We start from the raw sequence: 27,237 nt of genomic DNA on the forward strand, positions 1-27,237 counted from the left end.
GCTTCCTCATATTGTTATGTATATATCAGACTGTAAATTATTCAAAACTGAGACAAAAATACAGCTTAACTGTTATCATCTCATTCTCAAAAAAAACAATTTAACTAGTTAGTATTCTCTGACTTTCTTAGCCTTTTCTTTGGTACACTCAGTTCATAATTATGTCTATATATACATTCGGATTCCACCCAACCCCTCACGCTTTGACTTATAATAACAAACATTAATTGCACAATACTTAATTGACAGGGTTGTTTCATTTTTATCTCCATATAATCTGTATCCCAGTATAAAATAACTGCCACAGCTGACAATTCTCAAAAATATACAGGCCTTTTGGTTTTATGTTTCTTGATATCTTGAGTACTTTAAGTAGGTAAGTATTGTTTATATTAATTATATGAATGCAATAACTATTTTCAAAATGACTATTATTTTATGACTAGTGCCATGTTCTTAACATCTGCTTATTTGCCTGTATGGTTTCATGCTGCATGTATTACTATTCTGTTTACTGTTCCAAGTTTTTCAGGTTGCAAATCTCTAATCATCCTGGTAATCCAGTTAAAATGGACTTTCCAGAAGGGCATTTCCAGCCAAGGAATGTAAATAAGCAAACAGGTACAGGTGTACTCACAAGAACAGACGGAGTGTTTGAAAAGTGATATTGTTAAACTTGATAATGTGCTAAGAGAACATCCAATGGTACACTCATATCAATACGTGTTTGATAATTTAGGTGATAAAGTCAACAAGGTAATTGACAGTATTGTTAGTAAGAAAAAGAAAAAAAATATTGAGGGACTTACAAGCATATCAACAAAAACAAGCGTTTTTTGATTAATTAAAAAAAGAAATAATAATAATTTGAATTTTAAAAATAGTAGAAATTAATTTCAGAAGCTGGGTTCACTATATAGGCTTGATTCATTTTCAGATACAGGTAGTAGGAATATCTCACAAGTTAACAATAACTATAGGGACCAGTTAACTAGTGCTTCTAGTGTAGAAAGTGAGGACAATGTTCCTTTTGTCACTCAGGTCAATGGAACCAGCAGCCTCCCTCCCAGCCAAGAAGCATTTGTAACTGGAGGCAAGAAGAAAGGCAAAAACAGAGGGTGTTAGCCTTTACACGAGAGATCTATAATTTAAGTGACAAGAAGTTTAGTGATGTAGAAATTAAAGTGCTTAAAAAAGGTTTTTCTTTTTCGCCTGCAAAAAAAGCAAGAATCACTGATACCATCTTGGATTTCAAACTTTATGTAAGAAAGTTAAATTTGAAATACTTGTTTGATGGTCTACCTATGCAAGACACTGGGTATTTGAAAAAGAAAAGGAATGCTAATCCTCCATTAGTTAACACTCTAAGTACTTTTTCTACTATTTGTGAGAATGATATTTATAGTTTACAGAATAGTCAAAGACAAGTTGGGTTTAGAGAAAATTTAACTAAGGAAGAAACTATGGCTCTGAAACAGCTTGTTTCTTATGGGAACATAAGATATATGAAAGCAGACAAGGGACAAGGACTTGTCATTATGAATAACAAGGACTACTATCGAAGTATTAGGGAGATGTAAGCAGATGGAGATAAATATCTTAAAGTGTCCAAAGACTTTGTTAGGAAAAAGTTCCAAGAATTAGATCTTATTTTGCTAGATTTATTATATCAGCAATACATTTAGATAGATTTATTTGAGTTTTTTGGTGGTGAGCAGCCACAATCAGGGATGCTATTTGGCATCCCTAAAATACAAAAAAAATGAAAAACATCACCCATTCAGACTTATTGTTTCTGCCCCTTTAGTAAAACTTCAAAAATGTCCATGTATTTAGATGGAATACTCAATTTCATTGTACAAAACAGTAAATGGTTCCAAAAAGATTCATGATGTTCCTGGATGAGCTTCGACTCTTTCAGTTTCAAGGAAATGAAACACTTTTATGTACATTTGATGTGTGTTCATTGTACACTGTAATAGATCAGAATGAAGGAATAGAGTTTATGAGGCTTTATATGGATAAAGTGAAGTTTAAACAGGACATTTTTGTCACTTGTCAATTAATGGAAATAGTATTACATAACAACTTTTTTATGTTTGGTAAAGAAATTTACCAACAAACAAGTGGCGTAGCAATGGGGGGCACACGTAGTTCCTGTTTTTGCTAATTTGATTAAGTGTTGATGGGAAGTTACATTTTTGGAGAAGATGGACTTATTTAAGTATGTTAGATATTACAGGCGTTACATTGATGACCTGTTTTTTGTCCGGGCTGGTAGTGGTAAACAGCTTGATGAGTTTTTCCAGCAAATTAATCAATCAGTGTCCTGGCTCAAGTTTAATATAGACAACAAAGGTACAGAAGTTCAATTTTTGGACGTTGAAGTTAAAATGGATGTTGATAACAAAATATTTGGAAGTAACATTTATAGAAAGAAAACCTTTACTAACAATTATCTATACTTTGATAGTTACCATCCTAATTATATGAAAATGAATGTATTTAATGGGCAAGTGATTAGACTTAATAGAATGGTCCGTGATGACCATCAGTTTGTAATAGAATTGGATATATTTAAACAGCTGTTTATTGACAGAGGATATCCTAGTGAAACCCTTGAAGAAGTTATAGAATATCTTAAAAATAACAGGGATCATAGATTTTCACCCATTCTGAAAGCAGGATTTCAGAAGAAGAATTCTGATAAAAATAGGGGTGAGAATGTAGGGTTAAAATATGCATTCCCAGTGCCTGTGAGTACTGATGGGCCAATTATTAGGAGGTTTATTCAGGAGAATTGGAAGATTATTTTGGGCAATGAATAACTGACTAGAATTATTGGAACTAAACCAAATTTCATTAACAAAAAGACAAAAAAATTAAAAGAAATGTTGGAAGGGAGGCACAAGAATGAAGGTCAAGACAGAGTTATTACCCATCTGGGTACATTTCCTTGTACAAATTATAGTCAGTGTAGATTTATGATGGGGGTGCAGAGCCACTATTTTAAACATCTTTAACAGCTAAGGAAATATATGATTGTCAAAGTGAAGGATTGGTATACTTTGCAGTGTGTTCAAATTGTGAAAATTTCTATATAGGTAAGACCATTAGAAAATTAAAATATAGGGTTAGAGAGCATATTTTGGCAATAAAGAAAAAGGATATGAGTAATGCCTTAGCAAAACATTCTGTAAACTGTGAAAATTTCAGAAAGTTTAACTTTTTTGTAGTTGAAAAAGTGAACACAGACAAATTTGTAGGGTCCTTTAATAAGTTTTTAGAAAAAATAGAACTTAAATGGCAAATTGTTTTAAGAGCTGATGTACCACCGGGTATTAATGACAAGATTTCTGTCAAAAGTTATTTAAACTATGTTAAATTTTGACTAATAAGTCATATTGATTAGTACTGTTAAGTTTTTTATGACATATGCATGGTTTCAAAAGATTTCTGTATAAGTTTTAGTGACTGTTTTATTGTGTATTATTATTGTTAAAAAGTTTGATAGAAAGTAACAGTTTGAATGATATGTATGTCCTTTTAAGGATTAGTAATGTGGGAAATTATGTCAGGAGAACAATGGTATAAAAGAAAATGTATTAATGACAAGATTTCTGTCAAAAGTTATTTAAACTATGTTAAATTTTGACTAATAAGTCATATTGATTAGTACTGTTAAGTTTTTTATGACATATGCATGGTTTCAAAAGATTTCTGTATAAGTTTTAGTGACTGTTTTATTGTGTATTATTATTGTTAAAAAGTTTGATAGAAAGTAACAGTTTGAATGATATGTATGTCCTTTTAAGAATTAGTAATGTGGGAAATTATGTCAGGAGAACAATGGTATAAAAGAAAATGATGTATGTAATTTATTTTATTCTGAAAAAGTTCTGTAATAAACGGGATGAAAGCGCTCAACTTATTCTGGCTCCAGTGTGTGTTTTTTGTACTCACAGAGTTCTTCATTCAGCATCAGTGCCCAGCTCTGTCACCCCACTTTGAATAATTCAGTGGGTAGGGATAGAGGAGATGTGGAATGACAGGTACTTACCACTCCATATTACTGTGTATCATCTTAAAGATCCAGTTGTTCCTTGCCCAAGGTACTTTTTGGAGGATTCTTTCAGGGTGGGCTTTCACTCAGACCAAGCTAATCTGTTACCCTAGGCTACTTCTGTGACAGATGTTATATGTATATTACTTGTGTATACCCTCCTCATAATGCAGCTACTTCTGTCAGGAAAGGTGCACGTTATCCAAATTCCCACTCTCCATTATGAGTCAGGGGTGTTGTAATCTTATACATTCCTTAGAGAAAAGAAAGCTATTCTTCTGAAGTTCATCAACCCTCCATCCGCTGTTGGATGTACTGGCTTACTGGATCCATCCCTGAACACAGGCTATCATCAACACAACTGCAAGTAATTTCTCTGCATAATGAGCCTACCAAAGGGATATGTTCATGTTTTATCAGATACACATTTAATTTCTAGTGGAATCATTTAATGAACTATATTTTAGATTACACAAAAAAAAGTGTGTGTGACAACATGCATGTAATGGAATAAGAAAAAAAGTCCCTAATAATATTTCTGCACTTCATCCTCAGACAGTAATGGCAAAAGAGAAATTTGCTGGTGCTTGTCAATACAAAAGACTTAGAAGAATGCAGTTTCTCTCTGACAAACCCTGTTTTTATTTGTGCAGACTTGTCATTTTTTTGCAGCGTACACTTATGTCAGCGTATCCTAAATTTCTCTGAAGCATCTATTCACATGCAGTAAGGACAGAAACAATGCCTTTGCTAATTTTTGGCTACACCCTGTCATGGTTTACCTCTATTTGTTAGCTCTCTTTTGATCCTCTGCACGCAACTTAAGCCAGTAACTAGAGAGATGACCTAAGCCTCAGTATGATTAACACATCATTTAGGAAATGTAGGTGAACAACAAGAAATATAATGAAAGCTGCACTCTGTGGTCATCTGATGGGATACTCGTAATAGCTTGGAAGAGACCTTTTACTGACTGTAAAGTCATCTTCATTGTTTGAAGGACTTTCATGTGGAAAGACATTTGAAAGTTTCATTATTACAGGAAACCAAGCCACATGTCCAAACAATTGTTTATTGTAGTATATACACTTGTGCACCAACAACGTTTTTGTTAAAGGTGTGTCATGAGGAAGGCTATACAGCACTATGTGAACATCTCTGCTTATAATGAGTGAGCTCACACAATTGTTCCATGTTCATTGTAAAGATTACTGCTGTAATATCAGTCATAATGCATGAGAAGAGAACTAAAGCACTATAACAGGTAGCCACAGAGTTAATGAGGGTGAGCAAACAGGTCCTGCAGAACTGCTGAGGCAAAACCTGCCCTGCTGTGGGAAAGATTTGTAATTCCTAGAAAAGGTATAAATGGACACCCATGTAGCTGCCTCACAAGTAATTTGTGTTGAGACATCTCAGTTTGGATAGGGCATGTTTACAGGAGGTCTGCCTCATTCATCAGAACTGAAGGATACAAAATTTGGTCAGTCTGTTTGAAATCCGATGCCCTGTCCAAATAAAATCATAGTTGTCTTTGAATATCTAAGAGGTACAAGATCCTTTCCTCCTCTTTTATTCCATGGATGCAAAAAAAAAAAAAAAAAGAAACACTTTAAGTTGAATGGTCTGGTTTAGTATCACTTCCAAGACCACTTCTGGCATGGATGAGGAACTGGTTCTAAGAGCAGCTCTATCGTTTTGGAAGATTATGTCCTAGGGTGTATATAACTTTTAGCAAATGCTTTATATTAAGCATGGGTGCATACATAGAGGAACTAAAAGTTTAGGGAGCTTGGTTCAGTAAGCTCAAGTCCTGGCATATAAATGAGAAAGAGATAAGGGTCATAATTTATGTACTCTCTCTCTCTCTCTCTCATACAAGCTGCAGCTGACTCCAAGAGTGACCCCTAACAAACAGACACTACTATCTGTGGAGTTTTCAGGCAAATGGGAAAACGGAAGTAGGTTGAGAGATGTTTCTTCCATATCACACATGCATGAACTTACAGACTTGGACAATTTAGATCCATCTACTGCATGTCTTTACAATGTGGGAGGAAACTGGAGCACCCAGAGAAAACCCACACTAACGCTAATTTTCCCATAACTGCCTCTCCCAGAAACCCAGAAAAACAGTGATAGACAATACCCTGATGATGCTTAATATCACCAAGAAAGGAGGCATCCAATGTCAGCAGGTTGTCCATGAAAGAATGAAAACAGGCCTGGAGTCAAGACTGCAACTCAAATCCATCTAGATACTAAATGAGCAGAACACAGTGGCAGACCACCTAACTGGGTTCTTGAATTGCCTGCACAAATTAGAAATGGATGGGAAAGTGTTTCAAACTGTAGTTCAGAAGTACAGGACCTCAAACATAGTCTTGTTTAACTTATAGAACAACTATCATTTAAAGACATCCTGCTCCAGGCTCCCATATATGGAGCTTGGGCCATAACTGAATTCTCTGTTTCCTAGAATCAAGGCCTTTTGTACAGTGTCCCCCATCTTACTCTTTCCAGAGCTGCTGCTAAGACAAGAAGAAAAGCAGTAAGGCTTCTCTTAATAGTGCTTTTTCTGGCCAGGACCACCTTGGTCCTGTCAGCTAATGCAGATAATCTTGGAACGTCCCTTGTTCCTGCCATCCCACTACAATAAACCAAGTTCAACAAAAAGGGGGTCTCTGGCATACCAAATTCACAAGGGCCTGCTGCATGAATTATCTGACCATAGTTCTCCTCAAGAATACATTCTTCCCAAAGGTGGCATATATATCATAAGTGGCTAGACAGCTGAACTCAATAATCCTTACTTGGCTGTATGGAAGAAGGTCTCACTCTCTCTCTCTGGTCTAGGAAGAGGGACCAGTGCCTACCTATGCTCTTCTTATTCTAAGATACTTGACTGAGCTTTTTGAAAAATGGTCAGAATATGCCTCTGTTAAGGCCAATTTGTGAAACAACTCAGCTGCCCTCCTATACTGAGCAAATATTATCAACTATTACATTTGTTAAGTGTGATATTATATTTTGTAATATCTGTGCTCTGGGTCACCACAGAAGGAGATTCCAGGACCAGTCAATCCACCCAGATACCAAAGAAAATGCATTGAAGTGTACTCAAGTACTGCAGATTGGTGTAGGGATAAGACTTTCTTCAGATGGCTTCTTTTTATTAGTTTATTAATACTACATGGCAAGTAATAAATGTGTGATTTCAGTTTTGTGAAATATACGTAACAATGCTTTGAAATTTTTGTCTCTTGGTTTGCTATACAGAAACATCCACTGAAAATGATTATAAAACTTGGTTTGCTATACAGAAACATCTACTTCCTCGCTCCTTCCACCAGACTAACTCTAGCCACTACCTATCTACTCCCCTCACTACTGTATGGTGCTCCTCTACTAACAAACGTATCTGCCTCTCTCTCCTCCAAACTGGAAGTCTGTTAAAATAAAATTTCCAAATTTGCAACCAAAGCCAAATTCTTCTTCCATCATTGTACTTCCCTTCATTTGTTAAATTGGCTTGAACTTTCCAACCATCTAGATTATCTCCAAATCACCACAACCCACAGACTAATGTTTCAACCTACTAAGTGCCCTGCACTAGCCAACATCCTTCAACCTTATACCCCTCACAGAACTCTCAGATCTACACACCAAAACCTAATCTCTGTCCACAAACCCAGTCGTCCTGCAGGTCAGCTTCTGCTATCCTTTTCCTTAGCTAAAAAATGGAATTCTCTTCCTTCCTCTCTAAGGACTTGTGAAAACTTTGAAAACTTTAAAACTCAGCTACATTCCTACCTTTCCTCTAACAGGAAATGCAACTGCAACCCCCCTTACCTAATAATCATTCCACTCCTTAAACTCCTGACTTACTCTGACTTCAAGCTAACCTAACACAAATGTACATATTGTAAATAACAAAATTGTACTATGTATCCAAAATTTTATGCCTGTTTCTCTTGCATGAAATTAAATTGTAACTGCTTTTTCTTTTCCACAATTATACCTGTAACTAAAATATGTAAATGAACATTTTTTTGTAACTAAACTATGTAATGTTGAGCTTTTCTCCAGGGCCTCCACTGAAAATGGGCTCCCTGAGCCCAGTGGACCTCCCTGGTCATCAAACTGGAAATAAATAAAATAATAAATAGGTTGAAATTGATGGCAAGAAATTCTTTGGTACAGAATCCAAGAAGAGAGCAGCGAAACCTAGTGTTGTAATGGCTGTGCTTGAAAACTCTAAGTTACGTCATGCCACCTACTGTGGCAGAGAAGAAAACACATCTCACAATGGGTGTAGAAACAAAATCTATGCCTGAGTTGAGCTCTTTTTCAGCTGACAAAGAAGTAGAATTCATGCTAAAAGTGAGATCTTTAATTGACTTCCATTTTCATAGCTTCACAAATGTAAAAGACAATTATTTATTTATTTTTTGTGGCCCCTTGGAACTCATCCTACCAGCCCAGCACCAGTGCCCCATGTCCACACCAGATCCAACAGCCATCCTCTTACACCCCCCCAGACTTACTCCGGTGTTACTGGGGCTGGTCATGGATCCTAAGGACATCCTGGGGGCTAGGCTGTCTGTGCTTCCCTCTAGGATTTTTTTCTTTTCATATGACCTTCCCACTCCCTTTCCCAGCCCCCCATGTCATTGACTTTGTCCTAGGCCAACTCCCCTCTTTGGACCATCCCTCCTCTTAGGAAGCATCATCAACAAGTGCCCTCCCACTCAAGATGAACACACCCATCCCTCCCTCCCTGCTGTTCCATCAGTCGCCCCAGCCATTAATTGAACTGAGGTTTGCTGGGTTGTAGTCAGGCCTTTATCCCCTTACACTTTCAGAGTGGATGTAGAAGACAATTATTTTTGTGGTATATAAAACTATATCAAAAAAAGATGAATGCAGTTGTGTGACAAGCAAACTTCATATATCTGTATATAGCTGTATGGTTGTAGCATGAAACAGGTACTTATATAAGTTCATAAGCTTTTAAGTTCACAGCATTATTCAGCCCAAATGGCTGTCAAAGAACGCTTATTCTCTAATGTACAACTCTTACACTTTGTCCCCAACCCAGTGATCTAAATTTCTTTTAAAGCTTTGTAGGATATCAGACTGGCACACCTGAATAGGGATATTATTCCAAAATGTTGTCATTTTAAGAGTTATGTAGAACTGTTGTATCCTAGCATTACATAATGCATCAGAAAATTCATGTTTTTGTGCCTGTGTGTTGTAATAACTCTGCATATTTTAATAGTAAATAGAACATGTAAAACTGGATCATAAAATGCTTTATAAACAAGTATCAACTTCCCACAAATATACCTGTAACAAAATAAAAATATGTTCAAATGTTTACATCTGTTCTTGTATCTTGGTCTTTAATCGATAAAAAAGTATTTTAGGAAACTTTCTCTGTACCCCTTCTAAAGTGTTTACTTGGGTAACCATTTGAAATGTTGGGACCCATTAGAGTGAGTCCCGAAATGGGCAAACTGAATGGAAGAAAAAACAGACATATATATTGGGTCAGATGCCATTTCCTGCAGTATTCCCTTTTCTCTGAGGTATGACAATCTCGGAGTTGGTATTTATGAGTTTGGGGGGGGGGGTGCAGGAGGGCTTGCCCTCTAAAGAAAATAAATTTAAAGGAGGACAGCAATATCTGAGATTCATTCTTCTCCCATATTTTTTTTCAGCTTGTCAGCACTCGACATTATGAGTGCTGACATTTCAGCAGGTAGCTATTTACTTGTCCCTGAGTATATATACACAGAACGTATTATTATATTAAGGAATTGGACTGCTATAAATTTTATATACCAGTATAATATATTTTAACCCCTATGCTTCATAGTAGTGCTTACTGAATTAGCATGAGAGCCAAAGGGTAAGTTATACCTCAAAATGATACCCAAGTCTTTGAATTCATTAACTTCTGTAATTTATATTGATGTTAAATATAAAGTATCTTGGGATTTTTTTTTACTGAAATAGATAATATTACATTTGTAAAGCCTAAACCTTAGTCTTGTGGCAGATGCCCATTCACCTAATGACTTCATATAAGCATTTAGATCATCTGCATCAGTTGTATTTTGCATTATGATCCCAATTTTGCAGTTATCAGTATATTTGTGAACCCAAAATGTTTTATTGCTTGTTAAACAAGATTGGGCCCAAAACTGGGCCTTGTAGGACCTCAGATCTAACAGGCAAGTATTCATATTGATTGTTTTGAATCTTAACACATTGCTCTCTGTTGATCAACCATTCCATAACTCATCTAATCATATAGCAATTGACATCAGCTTTAATTAAACTTTTCTGAATAACTTGAATTGGTAGGCAGTCAAAATCTTTGGCAAGGGCCAAGTATATAAGCCCTAGTGATAGTCCAAAGTGTAAGGCTAATGTACTAGACACTAATTAGATTACCCAGGATAGTTCTTTCTTTGAAACCATGCTGTTCTACATCAATAACTGATGGAGTAGTACTAGGCTGGCCCATGAGATCAACTAAATATCTTTCAAAACATTTTTCCAGCTAAGGATGTGAAACTTATAGTCCTGTAGTTTTGAATATGGTCTTTTTCACCCTGTATATGGACTGGGGTGATACATGAAAGTTTCCAGAATTTAGAAACCATTCCATTCTCTAACAGTTTGTTAAAATTAAGTGCAGAATTAGTATAGGTTCATCCTTAATGTTTAATAATAATAATATACCTGGAATCATCTGAACCCATATTTTTTTTTTTTACTTAGGGTGTTTGTGATTATACTTACAGCAAAAAGTGGACAAGGTCTGAAAACTAAAATATAGTCTATTCAATCAGTAGTTTTTTAAGATTTCTTGACTACAATTTGAAAAAAAAATGTATTAAATTAATGTAGTATTACATTGGGGTCTTGAATTACTTCATCATTTATTTTAATAATATTAAATGGCAAAGTGTTATTAAAAGGTTAACATATTTATAGATTTTTATTAGATGAGCCATTAATCATTTTGTATTCATAATTAAGTTTCACTGATTTAATTTTCTGTTTTAATTCCCTGCAAGTGGCATTAATTTTCTTCTCACTGATATCAGTAGGGAATCCCTCAAATATTTTGCATTTCCTTTTTTCCCTTTTGTATGTTTTCTGAAGTACTCTATTCCACTATTTTTCATTTTTAGCAGACACAGATGATGTAACACAGTTACATAGTATGTTTTCCAAAGCTGTATATCCATACTGAAGTGTAGAAGAAAAAGGTAGCATTTCCCAGCCCTTATTAACAATTTGAATAGTCAAGTTTCCATAGCCTATTAAGCCATAATTAAGCCTTTTCAATTGTTTAATATTTTTAGTAACTGGTCCTAATTCAAATGTTATTGAATTATGATTGGATTGTAAAGATGTTGACATTTTTAAGCATTTATCCTTATCTGGGATATTAGTGGATACAATGTCAAATACGTTTTTCCTTCTTGTTGAGTCATCCCATAAAATGAAATAGTGTTAATAAATTCCTTTTCAGACTAGTTTTGGCAGTTAAAGTTCCCCAGAAATACATGGATAATTAAAATCTCCAAGTAATAAAACAGTTTTCTAAATTATATAAATATTCTTAGTGTGTTTTGCTTTCCATACCAGGAATGTGATAACATAGTTATAATTGTATATGGTTATTACTAACATTATCTGAAAGTTGAATAATAATGGCCTCTAGTTCTGCTACCTTCTTTATCAAGCAGGAGGGAATGGTCTTATGAATCCATAAAGCGACCCACCACCTTGGCTGTTTTCCCACAAACTGTCATATTTAACATAGTATTTTATTTGCTAACCTGCTGATTTTCCAGATTCTGTTATAGTAACAAGTTTGCAATTTTCCTTAAATATTAGTCCAGTGAGTTCAGCAGATTTCTTCCCCATACTTTAAGCACTGCAAAAATAAATGAGAGTTCTGTCAAATTCACTATGTCTAGAACTTGACATTGTGCTCTGATTTTTACTAAGAAATGTGCAATGTATTCAGTAATTTTACCTGCCATGCAGGAATCCCCATATGTGTTTAAAGGCAATGTATCTCATGAGAGCAGTCTAAAGTCATAGATACATTCTTTCCAACATTTAATTAATTTTATTTGTTTTACCAAAGATTGTTGTCTCAGCCAGTTATTAAATTTATAGACTTTGGTGTGTATACAGTCTATCCATGACTTTGACGTATGATTTCACTTAAGATATAATCCACTTTTATCTATTCTATTATCTCAGTTATAGAGTTACTCATGTAATTTAAAGAGGTATCTCTCAAGTCATTCATATATGCTTGAATCATAAACATATCATACTTTGGTTTGACTAAAATTAATGTTTGTATCAATTTAGTTACATCATTAAATTTCAGACCCAGGAAGGCTGATATTGTGAGAAAAAATTTTATCCATTCTGCTAAACCGGCCTAAAACAGATTTTAGCATAGAATCACCTAAAATTAAAATAGTATTACTACTTCACTATGTTAACCAGTTCAGATAGTTTAGTAGAACGTAATCATAAATTACCAAATCTATTTTTTGAATATACAATCCAACTCTCACACTCATCAATATAGTTGTGTTTTAAAGTCCTCAAAAATGTATAAATTTAAGATTCCATGACTTATTAGTTAAATCTCTCCCCTAAATGGAAAAATAATATAATTAAAATCTAGTATGACAAAACTGAATAAATGTTTAGCCTCTATACAGCTAAACACCAGCCTGGGAGTTCATTAAAATGCCCAACATGAGCAAATAACACCCTTGTCCCACAACATCCCCATTTGTAATTCAGATACATGTTAGCTGCAACAAGGTAAGACCTCATTATTGGTTAATTTGCATGCGTCTGAATTGCATTTACTACCATGACATACAGATCATTGCTGATCTGCATATCATGGTACTGTACAACAGCTGCTTGTGTAAGCAATGGCATTCTCCTTTCAGTCATTCATACACACACACACACACACTCATACATGTCAGTCCCTAACCTGTCTGCCCTTCCATTTTCCCCCACCCCCATAGTATTCAAAGTGTCATCACAGCACTTATCTAGAATGCTCCGGTGGCTAGTGTATCCCCCACCTCCATCCCTGTATTGCCACTAATGCCATTATGGCACTTATCTATAATGCTGTGGTGGCTAGTGTATCCCCGCCCCATCCCTGTACTACATTGGTGCCATTATGGCACTTACCTATAATGCCCTGGTGGCTAGTGTATCCCCCCATCTGTGATCCCTGCAATGCTGTTAGTGCCATCATGGCACTTTAAAGAGGAATCCCTGGAGTCTAATACATCTCCCAACCCCACAACCCCAGTCCCCATTATGCTGTCAGTGCAGTTATGGTACTTTAAGAGTATTCCCTGCTGTCTAGTGCATCCCCCACTCTGATCCCCATTGTGCTCTTAGTATGATTATAGCACTTTAAGAGCACCCCCTGCTGCCTAGTGGATTCCCCTACCCTGATCCATATTGTATTCTTGGTGTGATTACAGCACTTTAAGAGTAGCCCCTGGTGTCCAGTGCATCTCTCAAACCCCCATCCATGTATTGCCATCAGTGCCATTATGGCACTTTAAGCCTAATCACTAGTTCATAGATTCATATATTCATAGGTGTGTACTAAGTTAATGACCAGTGAGGCCTTTTTAAGCTTAGCCATGCATCCAAAATCTCTGACAAGTTCTGGTATCCTTGATAAGTGTAAACAAGGGCTTGGGAGAGGAAACATTTCATTTAATTGCATTTATTTTAACTGTATTTACTGTATTATTGCTACACATTCAAGTGTGCTAGCTTGCACTGTATTTAAAGTGATTTTATTACTGTTTTAAGTGTTTTTTCTGCAAAAAAAAAGAAAAGAAAAAAGTTCTAGCTTATTTTGCTTGTTTTCCCGCCTTTCCTGTTATTAGAGTAGTCCAGATACAGATTTGTTGTATTCAGGTCTGTATTGTAGTTTCTGAGTTCCCCAGACCTTTCTGTGTTAGAGGGAAGCCTTTCAGCTTATCAGTGGGAGTGGTAAGCACTAGGTAGCCTATCTACCACAGGAGGAGTGGTCTCTAGCTCTGAAATTGTAGCTTACTGGCCGTTTGGGCAGCTTTTCTATCCCTTTCAACTTTCTTCTTTAAAAGCCTGTATTTGCATGAGTTTGTGCTTGTTTAAGCTCCACAGATCCAGTTTTAGCATCTTGCAGACTGCAAGAGAAACAGAAAGGAGAAAGAGAGACTTTAAGTACCTTCATTTTGCTTCTTCTTGATTATACTTGAAAAAATATTTTGATCTGCTTACTGCTTGCTTACTGTGGGATGGATTTGAAGTGTTCTTAAGACACTCAGTCTTGCTGGCTGGATTCTGCTAAAATTCAAAGTCTGGTTATATTTGCATTCACAGTCTGTTGCATACAGAAACTTGCAGAATATACACTGATGAGAGAATATACTTTGCAGCATCAACTTTAGAGAGCAGTAACAAATAACTTTTTATAATAAACCAAACGGAACCACGTTGCAGCTTAAAAGTACTGTTCCAACTTTACTTCTCATATAGTACAGATGATGTGAGAGATATAACATTTACCTTAGGACAAAATGAGTCCCTACCATACCTCTAACATAACTGGATTTATACAGCTCTTTATATACAGTTTTAGTCCTGTAGAAACAATACTAAGCTTCCTTGTTTAACAATGTCTTGTAAGAGACCAGCTTTTCTGACAGTGTGAATATCCTGTAACAGTGTCCTGATGTCCATGTAGAAAAACATATTTTTGAGGAAACACATTGTTCTGTATTCTATTTGGATCTGTGTATATGAACATATGTTCTTGTGCCAATGCTGATAAGCATATCCTGTTTTTTATGCAGAAAAACATATTTTTGAGAAAACACATTGTCAGAGATCAGCTTTTCTGACAGTGTAAACATCCTGTATTTTATTTGGATCTTTGTATAAAAACACCTGTTCTTGTGCCATATCCTGTTTTTCATGCAGAAAAACATATTTCTAAGAAAACACATTGTCACAGTGTCATAAACATATCCTGTTGTTTTAGGAAACATATTGTGTCCATCCTGTTATTTTAGGAATTATATTGTGTCCATTTTTTATATATGCAGAATAGCATGTCAGTGTTCTTTAAAAGCAGATTTTGCATTTTTGCTCTTGCATACATCCTGTTTCTGAGTCTGTAAGGGAAAAATGTCCATTCAGCAGATTCCTTTTCCAAGCCATGGTCATTTAGTATGACTGCTGATCACATATTACTAAACTCTGTTTCTGCATTTAAGCAAGCCTTTTCTTTCAGCATATTTACAACATAATTAATTTCAGACTAATATTCATAAAATCTAACAATACTGTGTTCTGCACTTCATTTAAGTAGTTTTTCATTTAATTGCATTTATTTTAACTGTATTTGCTGTATTATTGCTACACACTCAATTGTGCTAGCTTAAAAAGTTCTAGCTTGTTTTGCTTGTTTTCCCACCTTTCCTGTTACTAGAGTAGTCCAGATACAGATTTACTGTATTCAGGACTGTATTGTAGTTTCTGAGTTCCCTAGACCTTTCTGTGTTAGAGGGAAGCCTTTCAGCTTATCAGTGGGAGTGGTAAGCACTAGATAGCCTATCCACAACAAGAGGAGTGGTTTCTAGCTCTGAAATTGTAGCTTATTGGCCATTTGGGCAGCTTTTATATCCCTTTCAACTTTCTGCTTTAAAAGCCCGTGTTTGCGTGGGTTTGCCCCCCGTGCAGCGCCGCTAAGCTAGGGTAAACTATTACCAGTGCCAGACAGTCTGCTCTTCAAATTTTCCATTATATCTTGCTAGTTCTCTTCTCTCTTCTCTCTTGTACTTTAACTAGCTTATTCACTTAGCACTTCATCTGGCTTCTTGTAACAATTATTGTAGCACACGTAAGTGTTATCAGCACTAAACATCCTATAAAGAAACAGCTCCAGTACTTATTAATAATGACCATCCCTCCTGGCATGTCTAAAGGTCAGTTCCCTGTGCTTTCTCCTATTAACCTGGTGAACTTGGGCATTCTGAGGCAGTGTAGCAACTGCTTCATGTACACAGACAACCCTTTCCTCCTACCTCCCAACACTCAGACTTGTGAGAGATGCACTTATATATCCAAATTGGAAGCCATGCACTCTCCAGCCAAGAACCGGAATACCTGGTCAACAGGAGAAGGTCAACACCTGCACCACACCACATGGAACATATAGCCCTCCAGAACACCCACCATCACAGCTCTCACATAAAAACACAAACCACACACCCACCTTCATGGAGGCTTTCAATAGAAATCTACCCAAACAGCAGAGACCTGCAAATCAGAAACGCAATCAACCACCACAACACAGCACAAATCACAAGACACATAGCTCACCTACACAGTGTTCCCCTGAACCTAAGCCCCTACGGCAAAACAGCTTGCCCAATACACTAATCCTAGGTGACTCAATAGTGAGGCACACTGATGACCCACTCACTAGGTTGAATAAGGAGAAGGTTACAGTCAGCTGTCTTTCAGGTGCCAGAATACGACACATAACACATACACTCAGGTCACTCCAAAACAAGTACAAGTATGACTCTGTCATTGTCCATGTGGGTGTGAATGACCTGAGATGCACCTCCCTGGACTACATGAAAAGAGACATGGAGGAGCTCTCGGATTATGTGGCCCAGGCAAGTATGATGCTAGCCCTGAGCAGCATCCTTCTGTCGGCCAGAATGATACCACAGTACAAGCAGAAAATGATTGACATCAACAAGTGGCTAAGTTTCTGGTGTCATTCTAAGAGGATCCAGTATCTGTCTGTTTGGGGTGACATGATTGACAGACCTCTATGCTTTGCCAGAGATGGCCTGCATCTGTCACTCCTAGCTTTCTAGATACTGGCTAAGGCTCTTGCCAACCGTATAGAGCCTTTTTTAGGAGGTGTTCCAAAGACCAAATTACCACCATAACAGCTATAAATGATTGCAGTCAAAGGGTCGTGCTGCTCAATGCTAGAAGTCTAAATCTCAAGATGACTCACTCGAAGCACTCCTCAAAATGGAGAATATCGACATTTGTGCTGTAACAGAAACCTGGTTTAAAGCAGCAGAAAGCACCCCTGCACTATGAGACTATAACTCATTCCACATCTTTCGGCCCCAGAACATGGTCTGAAGCTCCAAAGGTGGTGGCGTCTCCATATTCATAAAGAATATGCATGCCTCCAGACTAGTAGCCCAGCATAATGCATCTGAGATACTTCAGGAACAACTAACAGTGGGTAAGATGGCGATTCACATCGTAGCCTGTTATAGGTCCCCAACCATGTCCCAAGACTCTCACTCCACATTCCTAAGCACCCTGGAAACTATTAGGGTCCAACCCAACACTCTCATACTGAGTGACTTCAACTACCCCTCCATCAAATGTGAAAACTACTCATGCACCAATACGCTTGCCCAACGCTTCCTGGAATTCATTAATTCCAATGCCCTGGACCAGCTCATTCTTGCCCCCACTAGACGAATTAACATCCTTGACCTGGTTATTACTAACATGGGAAACCATTGCTCTACACCAATAGTCAATTCCTCCCTGGTTAGATCCGACCACGAACTAATTACCATGGAAATCCACATCTCACCCACATCCCCAGCAAAGGTAACCACCATGAAAAACTTCTCCAAAGTTGACTTTGGGCTCCTAAAAACAGAGGTGGCTAAATTCATGGCACCCATGCAAATGGAAAATAGGTGCATGACCGCTGAGTCATACACCAATGCACTGTACGAGCATGTACATAAATGCATGGAACTAGCCATACCCAACAGAACCAAGATGCTCTCCTCCAAAAAAAGGAAGCCAATCTGGTGGTCCCCTGCCATTAACAAACTCTACAGCAGAAGGAAGAAAGTGTTGCAGAAAAAGGTGAAGTTCCAAAACTGGAAAAACTCCCTTAGCCTCAACAAAAAGTTGAGAGCTCTCATCAAAACCTCTAAAGCTAGCTATGAAGGCAGAATTGCAGCAGACACTAAAAACAACCACAAAGCCTTCTATAGTTCTATCAAGAATCTGCATGGCAATACCCAGATTTGCTCTGAGTTACTGCACAATGGTACCCCCTATACTGAGCCAACAGATATTGCCAACATACTGGCCGACAGATTCAGTGCCAACTTTACCCCCCGCCAAAGTACCAATCACAATTTCGGAAGAATCCCAGGCACCCAGCATTACTGCACCAAGACCAAGAATACAGCTTCCATGGGACCCAACAATATCCCTGGCTGTGTTCTACATGAACTACAAAGTGAACTGGCACCATACCTGTGTGCCCTGCTCAATCACAGCCTCACCTCAGGCTTTGTCCCTACAGAATGGCACACTGCTACAGTCATCCCTCCCCATAAAGGGGGAGTGACTACAGTCCCTGGGAATTATCACCCCATTAGCCTGACGAGTCTGATATGTAAGGCTATGAACGCGTGCCTGTTTGAATACATGTCGCAGGATTACCTTAGCAGGCGGATTGGATTTCCGTTTGGGCAGAGTGGTGTGTAAGTTACAGTCCACTGCTGCATTTAGGGAACTGACTTAGTAACTGTTCTTTCTGAAGTGCCATTTGCATTTAGGGAGTGTGTGTGTGTGTGTGTGTGTGTGTGTGTGTAAATGCCCCCAACAGGTGGCTAGAGGTACACAGGCTCAAACTCTGCACCTTGGGTGCAGGTAAAAAGAGCCTAAAGTCCCAAGCCACCATCACTTGTGAATTTATGCCTCGCATTTTTGTTTTGTTCTGTTCCTCATTATATCTCTGGTTTTCAGGAGCAGTAAAGCAAACCCTTTTATGCTAGCAATTTTAGAAGTTTATAAGATCAGTATTTGAAATGTGTCCCTATTTTAGGGCTGTATTTCCCCATTATTGGCTTTGTTCTGTATTTTTGTGCTAGGAGGTTGAGAGCTATGGTGAGAAGTGAGAAATGAATTCACTAAATGATAGCCATTTAAGTGTGTCTTCCTGTCATTCAGGTAACTGCTGATTTAGCTTAGTGGCATGTTGTTCTGACTGTAGTGCCCAGGGTTCTGGGTCCAAGACTTGGCAGTGAAATGTACAGTGGTAACACAACATTTTATGCAAGCAACTTTCCAAAATTATACAAGCAATGTTTAAAATGTGTCCCTGGTGTTTGGCCTTTTACCCCTCCCCCAAATGAAAATAAGTGCAAGAAACTGTGCAACACGCCTATGGCTTACACTACTGTGATTCTGTATTTATATTTTTATATATATAATATATATTGTGTGTAGAAGTATGCTGTTATTATGGAAATGTTCTGAATAGGGCAGTTTTGTCATTACTGGTGCATGCAAAAAATAAAATGCAGAAATGCCATTTGGCTTTAAGGATGGGCAATAGAAAATGTACTCCAGGAGTGCCCCTCATGCCACTAATGGATACAGGCAGTTCCTAAATGCTGCATCCCTTATATGGGTCCCCTCAAATTATCTATGGAATGATCACAGTTATTCTCACTTGGGTTAATATACAATTATCAGCCATGAGATAGGTAAGACCAATCAGAAAATGTTAATTCAAGAATCAAGCACCAAAAGGGAATTGGCTAAGCTTAACAAGTCCTCCAAGTGAACCTATGTTGTGGTAGTAAATAGTTATAAAAAATTGCCCTTTTTAGATCACTAAGTGCCTCTCTCACCCCCCCCCCCCCCCAGTCTTCAACAGCTTCCAGCGCCTTTGCCTATATCACTAGGTGGGATGCAAAGTGGCTCACAGATAGAACCCACAGTGTGAAAGTAGCAGACTCCAAGTCAGACTGCCGACCAGTCATGAATGGCATCCCACGGGGATCGGTCCTGGGTCCTCTCCTGTTTTGCATCTACTTCTCAGAAGTCCTGGCCAACACGGAGGGACTCTGGCGGACCATGTTCACAGACAATTGCAAGCTGGAAGCCATTATTAACTCCCCAAGTGATGTAGACATCCTACAGAAAGGCCTCGCTGAGATCAACGACTGGTGTCAAAACCATGATCTTAAGCTTAATGCCAAAAAATGCATTGTCATTCTCTTTGGAAAAAACTCAATTCCCACTAATTACCACATCAATGGTAGCCCACTGAACACTGAAGGTGTTATAAGAGATCTGGGGACACAGGTTGACAGCAACCTCTCCTTCGACCACCATATTGCCACTGTGGTCAGAAAGTCTTTCTATGTGCCACATCTCATTACCTAGGGTTTTGCATCCAGGAAGAAAGAGGTCATCAACTCTCTCTACTCTTCCCTCATTAGAACAATCACTGAGTATGTACCTCGCAAGACATCTACAACAACTGGAAAGGCCGCAGAAATACGCCACAAAGAGGATTACTGGCCTCAAACAGATGCCCTACGCAGACTGTCTCAAAAAACTCCAGCTTTACTCTGTCGCATATCGCCTACACAGAGGCAATCTCTGCCTGACATACAAAGCTATGTCAAACCCAGAGATGTTGGACATGCTCCACTTAAAGAAATCCAAATCCCTCCAAGCTACATGCTATAAGGACCTAAATCTTGTCACCACAATAAACAGAAAATGCTGGAGGAATAGATTCCTGTCCCAGAGACTTCCCATACTCTGGAACAAACTACCTATCTATATCAAACAAAGCTCCTCGTTAGCATCTTTACTTCACATGGATGGGGTGCCCGTTTCAGAGAAGGGGTAGTCTCTGGGATAAATGCTTGTTTCTCCATCAAGTCCTATTTCTATCACAGGCAATGTTTAAGTCTTTAGAATGGGTAGTTCTGGTGCTGTTTGTTTTGCAGACATGCAGTAGGTTCTTCAGGATGGGGGTCTGACAATGCCTTGTATGCCAGGCATAGATCTTCCCTTAATAGCATGTAGGAGACAGAATACAGGGATAGGACTTTGAGGCAGTCTGCATAGGACATGTTACTTATGCCCTGTATTCTTTTAGTGAGGAGCCATTGTGGACATTCCAGTAGTTGGATGTGCCTGGTGAGGTACATACCAAAGGGGGCATTGTACTCGATGATGGGTTTGATGAATGTCGAATACAGTGGAACAGTGACCTACTTAGACCTAGATGCCATACATTTGTTTAAAGTTACACAACATAGAATGATTCCCTCACTACTGTAGACATGTGATAGTCAAAGGCTAGACTACTGTCCATGTGTGTCCCCAAATCCATGATACTGGGTCAGCTTTTAGGAGTGTGTTGTCAATATGATATTTATTAGGGGTGAATGACTTACCAAAGAATACTATTATGGCGAAACAGAGCTTCAGAACACGCGGAGCCTCTCCAACCAAATGGTTCCTTAACGCAGTTTTATTATTTTTGTATACAAGACAATAGCAGCGTTTTCGCTACTCTAACAAGGTAGCTTCTTCAGAGGAAGTTAAACAAGAGCTAGCACCATGCTCTTGTGAAAATAAATACTGACAATCACTTCCTGAGGATTTTTTTTAAGGAAATTTTTAAAAATGTTATCTAAAACACACATAATAAAATGTGTACATTGAACTGCAACAGAATGTATAAAATAATAAAAGGTCACAGTATTTTTGTATTAGCACTTAACAACAGCTCATAAATGCAAATCAATGGTGGATTACTCAATAAATCAGTTGTTATATTTATTACATCAAAACAATTACTGTGAATTAGTTGTTGAGGTTTAAAAAAGAATGGTATTAAAAGTTGAATGTGACAAATTTGTCCAAATGTTTTATGCCAACTTTTAAAAATTCAAAATGAACAACCCTTTATCAAACTTCATAAACACTGATAGAAGACATGTGTTTGGAAAGTTATAAAAAGTTTATAAAAAAGTGTGTGTGTACTCCCATAATTGCAAAAAACTGTGCTCGATCAAAAAACCTTCACTGAGATAAGTGAAGGTGTGTGCAATTTACAAAATCTGTTTGCACTCAAGGGCAAGGGAGTATTATAAAATACACCTATAAAAGGGGCTTATCCTTTCTATAGGTGAAACAAATATGAAAATACAAATGGATAGTGCAAACTTAAGCTTGTTTAAACTAATTTTAATTTAAGTAGCACATAAACTATTTATCTCAAATAGGATTTGTATTTTAATACAGGTGCAATATTGCAGCTTTCGTTAAGGCCTGGTGTATTGAAAGCGTCCAGTTTAAGTTGCCACAGCAGCTCACGAGTTTCTAATAGTAATGAGGTAGGACCACCTCTAATAGAAGTGGGCATATGGTCTATGCCCATGAAAAGAAACGCGTGTCCTGGGTGGTTCACTGTATGCTTAGCCAAGGCATTTTCGCACTTATTGTTTTTAATAGCATAACTGTGCTGGTAGATGCGTTCCTTAAACCTTCTGTCGGTTTTCCCGACATAGAAGGCAGGACAGCATGTGCAAAAAGCCACATAAATAATCGATTTTGTGTCACAGTTAATCCTGTGGTGGATGTCATATTTTTTCTCCAAAATACAAAACGAACTACCTGTCTTTATAAAATTACACCAATTACACAATCCACATGCAAAAGAGCCCATAGTCCTATTATAGGACTCTACTGCTGGGCCACTTTGCAATAATTCCTTAATGTTCCTTCCCCTCTTAAAAACAGTACGGGGTTTTTCTCCCAATTTACCTGATAACATAGAGTTGCTAGAAATGAAGTACCAGTTCTTAATCAAAATTCCTTGGATAGCATTAGAGTTGAGATTGAAAGTTGTAATGAAACTACATGGATACTCTTCTGGCAAGAGTTCAGCAGCAGTGGTAGAATCGGCCACTATGGGAGAATTAACTGTGGTAGCTAGTACCTCAGTTGTGACAAGATCTACTTCGGACATACCCATAAGAAGTGGTTTGTAAAAACCATTAGTTCTCTTGGTTTCTACTTCACTTATCAAATCTTCGATTAAATTTTGGGGATAGCCACGATTCAGGAAAAGCCCCTTTAAAAATGCACATTCTAATGAAAAGTCAAGCATGTCACTGCACATTCTTACCGCCCTCACCAATTGTCCTTTCACTATAGCTCTTTTTAATTTGAAAGGGTGCGAACTCGTGTAGTGTAGGAAGGAATTAACGTATGTATCCTTCCTGAAAATGACAGATTTAAACTTACGGGCTGATGGAACTCTTAACAACCTGACATCAAGGTAATCAATCACATCAGTGTCAAAATGGTAAGTGAATTTCAAAAATGTTGTCGTTAAGTTCAAAAAGTCAACAAAAGAGTGTGCTAGTTTTAAGTCACCTTTGAAAAGTATGAAAACATCGTCTAGAAACCGTGTATAGTAAACTATCCTCTCCTTCCATTCTATATTGTTAAGAACAAAACGTCTTTCCCAGTAGGCCATAAATATATTTGCTACAGAAGCCCCACAAGGTGAGCCCATAGCCACACCTTGCTTCTGGATATAGACATCTTTTTCAAATGTGAAAAAATTAGATGACAGGACAATGTCTAACAATTCCGTGACATTATTGATGTCATTTCTAGGAGCTCCCAACTCATTTAAGAGCAATTCAACCCATTCTATCGCTTCCTGGTGTGGAATGGAGGTATACAGGTCGACAACGTCGATGGTAAGAAAGTTCATGGTATCCTCCAAACATATATCATTCATGTTGGACAAAAAAGTCCAGGAGTCTTTACAAATACTCGGGATAACTTCGACATATTTTGAGAGCAGAGTGTCAATGTATTTTGAACAAGGGTAGGAGATTGATGATCTCCCATCAATCAATGCCCTCATGGGTGGGTCCCCCAAATTTTTATGTACTTTGGGTATGCCAAACATGACAGGTGTCTTGGGATGCAATATGTCGATGTATTTAAGGGTATCTAAATCAATTCTTCCATCAATGAAAAGATCCCTAAAGTAGCCTCTAATTCTGTTGGAACAACCATTCATTTCATTAAGTGAAGAGGCCTCATAAGCTGGAGAATCCAACACCTTAAGCATTCTCTCAACATAGTCAGTTTGTTCAAAAATGGCTAGCCCGCCCCCTTTGTCAGGTTTAATAATTCTGACAGAAGATGCACGTAGCTTATTGAGGGCCAAAAGTTGTTCTTTGGTGATGTTAAATTGATTGGCCATTGGGATGAATACTTTATCCATGTATCTAATGTCCAATTCACATGCACTCTCAAACATTTTTAATCCCACATGTAAAGGAGGGTTGAAAACACTGGGAAGTTTCAAGTTATTGGTATTAGTCCTTGTTGAGTCATTGAATAACAGTTTTAGGTTCAGTTTTCTAACATAGCATTTTAAATCTAACAATACTCTAGCCACATCACATCTTCTAGATGGAACAAATGTGTTACCTAAAGCTAGTAATTCTACTAGTTCCGGTTCTAACGAGAGAGAAGAAAAGTTATATATTGTAAAATCTCCCCGTTCATTTAATATTATGGTGGGGGGACAGTTGATTGAACTAGTTTCAGAGTGACTCAACGATTCCAGTTCTTGTTCCCCTCCGGTGAGTTGAGTTGTTCCGGTTCCCTAAAAAAGAGTTGTCAGGGTTAGAGTTACTGTTAGTGGCTGGATTATTGTTGGTAGTGGATGGTTCATTATATCCACCCTTATTTTCTTGTCTATCTCTGTTCCTATTGCTTCTCCTAAGAACATTTTCACCTTCAGTGTTAGAGGTGTGAGCATTTAAGTTAGATGGAATTGAAGTCTCCTCTCTACCAGTATGGTCAAATGGATCATCTTTCCCTTCATCCTGATATTTAACACACAACTTAGGATAGGCCTTGTCATTTGAATATGCCAGCCTATCTCTGTACAATTTTTTAGATTTATTTGATTTAATTTTTACCAAATATGTGTCAATACTTGAGAAGATACGAGCATAATCAAATTTGAACTTAGAAAAAGAAGCATTAAGTTTAATCTCTTCATCTAATGTGCAAACCTCTTTAGTCAGATTGTCAATACTTATGGAATAGTGCTTCACTATCAGCTCAATGAGTTGAATGCCCTGTTTATGAAAAAGGGTTTTTAAATCAATCAAAAAGTCATTGCTATTAACTAGGTTCGATGGTGTGAAACAATTTCTTAAACCTTTAGGTATTAAACCTTCATTCAGGCATTGCTTGAAGTATGCCACTTCAAGCTGCAATTTCCTTAGCTTAAAAGTTTTAATGTCTAACAGTTTTAGTTTGTCCGTAACAGACTCTGACCGGTTAACTGAATTGTTACAGTACGGCACCGGCGAAACATCTTGTAATGGTCTTATAAATGTCATAAAGTCACCTGTATTATGTATCCATTCGGATATTGATGCAACGCCCATAAGTGCATCTTCTTGGCCGTCCATAGCATTTAGTCTGTTAGAAGGAAAAGCAGGTACTTCAGTTGCCAGGGGTTTTCCTGAAGGAGCAGCCGTTCTCACAGGTTGTGCTGCAGGGATAGATCCTTGCGAGCCGCTGAGCACTCCGTCAGTACCAGCTTCCAAGACAGTAACTTCCGAACTACCGGAAACCCGGTTAGGGTAGTTCTTTTCAAAAGATTCGAGTCGTTCATTCAGCGAATCGAGTCTCTGTGTAATCACCAGCAGCAAGTTTGAAATATCTGGGTTGTTGGATTTACTAGTCCCAAAGATGTTAGGGCTGGTAGGGCTCTGCACCAGTTCCGAAGCCATACGAAACCTATGAACAAGTAAAAGCAAGAAACAAACTGGCGAAACAGAGCTTCAGAACACGAGGAGCCTCTCCAACCAAATGGTTCCTTAACGCAGTTTTATTATTTTTGTATACAAGACAATAGCAGCGTTTTCGCTACTCTAACAAGGTAGCTTCTTCAGAGGAAGTTAAACAAGAGCTAGCACCACGCTCTTGTGAAAATAAATACTGACAGTGTGATTACATCACTTCCTGAGGAGTTTTTTTAAGGAAATTTTTAAAAATGTTATCTAAAACACACATAATAAAATGTGTACATTGAACTGCAACAGAATGTATAAAATAATAAAAGGTCACAGTATTTTTGTATTAGCACTTAACAACAGCTCATAAATGCAAATCAATGGTGGATTACTCAATAAATCAGTTGTTATGTTTATTACATCAAAACAATTACTGTGAATTAGTTGTTGAGGCTTAAAAAAGAATGGTGTTAAAAGTTGGATACATGGATAAAGTATTCATCCCAATGGCCAATCAATTTAACATCACCAAAGAACAACTTTTGGCCCTCAATAAGCTACGTGCATCTTCTGTCAGAATCATTAAACCTGACAAAGGGGGCGGGCTAGCCATTTTTGAACAAACTGACTATGTTGAGAGAATGCTTAAGGTGTTGGATTCTCCAGCTTATGAGGCCTCTTCACTTAATGAAATGAATGGTTGTTCCAACAGAATTAGAGGCTATTTTAGGGATCTTTTCATTGATGGAAGAATTGATTTAGATACCCTTAAATACATTGACATCTTGCACCCTAAGACACCTGTCATGTTTGGCATACCCAAAGTACACAAAAACTTGGGGGACCCACCCATGAGGGCATTGACTGATGGGAGATCATCAATCTCCTACCCTTGTTCTAAATACATTGACACTCTGCTCTCAAAATATGTGGAACTTATCCCGAGTATTTGTAAAGACTCCTGGACTTTTTTGACCAACATGAATGATATATGTTTGGAGGATACCATGAATTTTCTTACCATCGACGTTGTCGATTTGTATACCTCCATTCCACACCAGGAAGCGATAGAATGGGTTGAATTGCTCTTAAACGAGTTGGGAGCTCCTAGAAATGACATCAATAATGTCACGGAATTGTTAGACATTGTCCTGTCATCTAATTTCTTCATATTTGAAAAAGATGTCTATATCCAGAAGCAAGGTGTGGCTATGGGCTCACCTTGTGGGGCTTCTGTAGCAAATATATTTATGGCCTACTGGGAAAGACATTTTGTTCTTAACAATATAGAATGGAAGGAGAGGATAGTTTACTATACACGGTTTCTAGACGATGTTTTCATACTTTTCAAAGGTGACTTAAAACTAGCACACTCTTTTGTTGACTTTTTGAACTTAACGACAACATTTTTGAAATTCACTT

This window comes from Protopterus annectens, chromosome 2.part2 (assembly GCF_019279795.1).
Source record: "Protopterus annectens isolate FY-2018-M chromosome 2.part2, PAN1.0, whole genome shotgun sequence".
Lineage (NCBI taxonomy): Eukaryota > Metazoa > Chordata > Ceratodontiformes > Protopteridae > Protopterus > Protopterus annectens.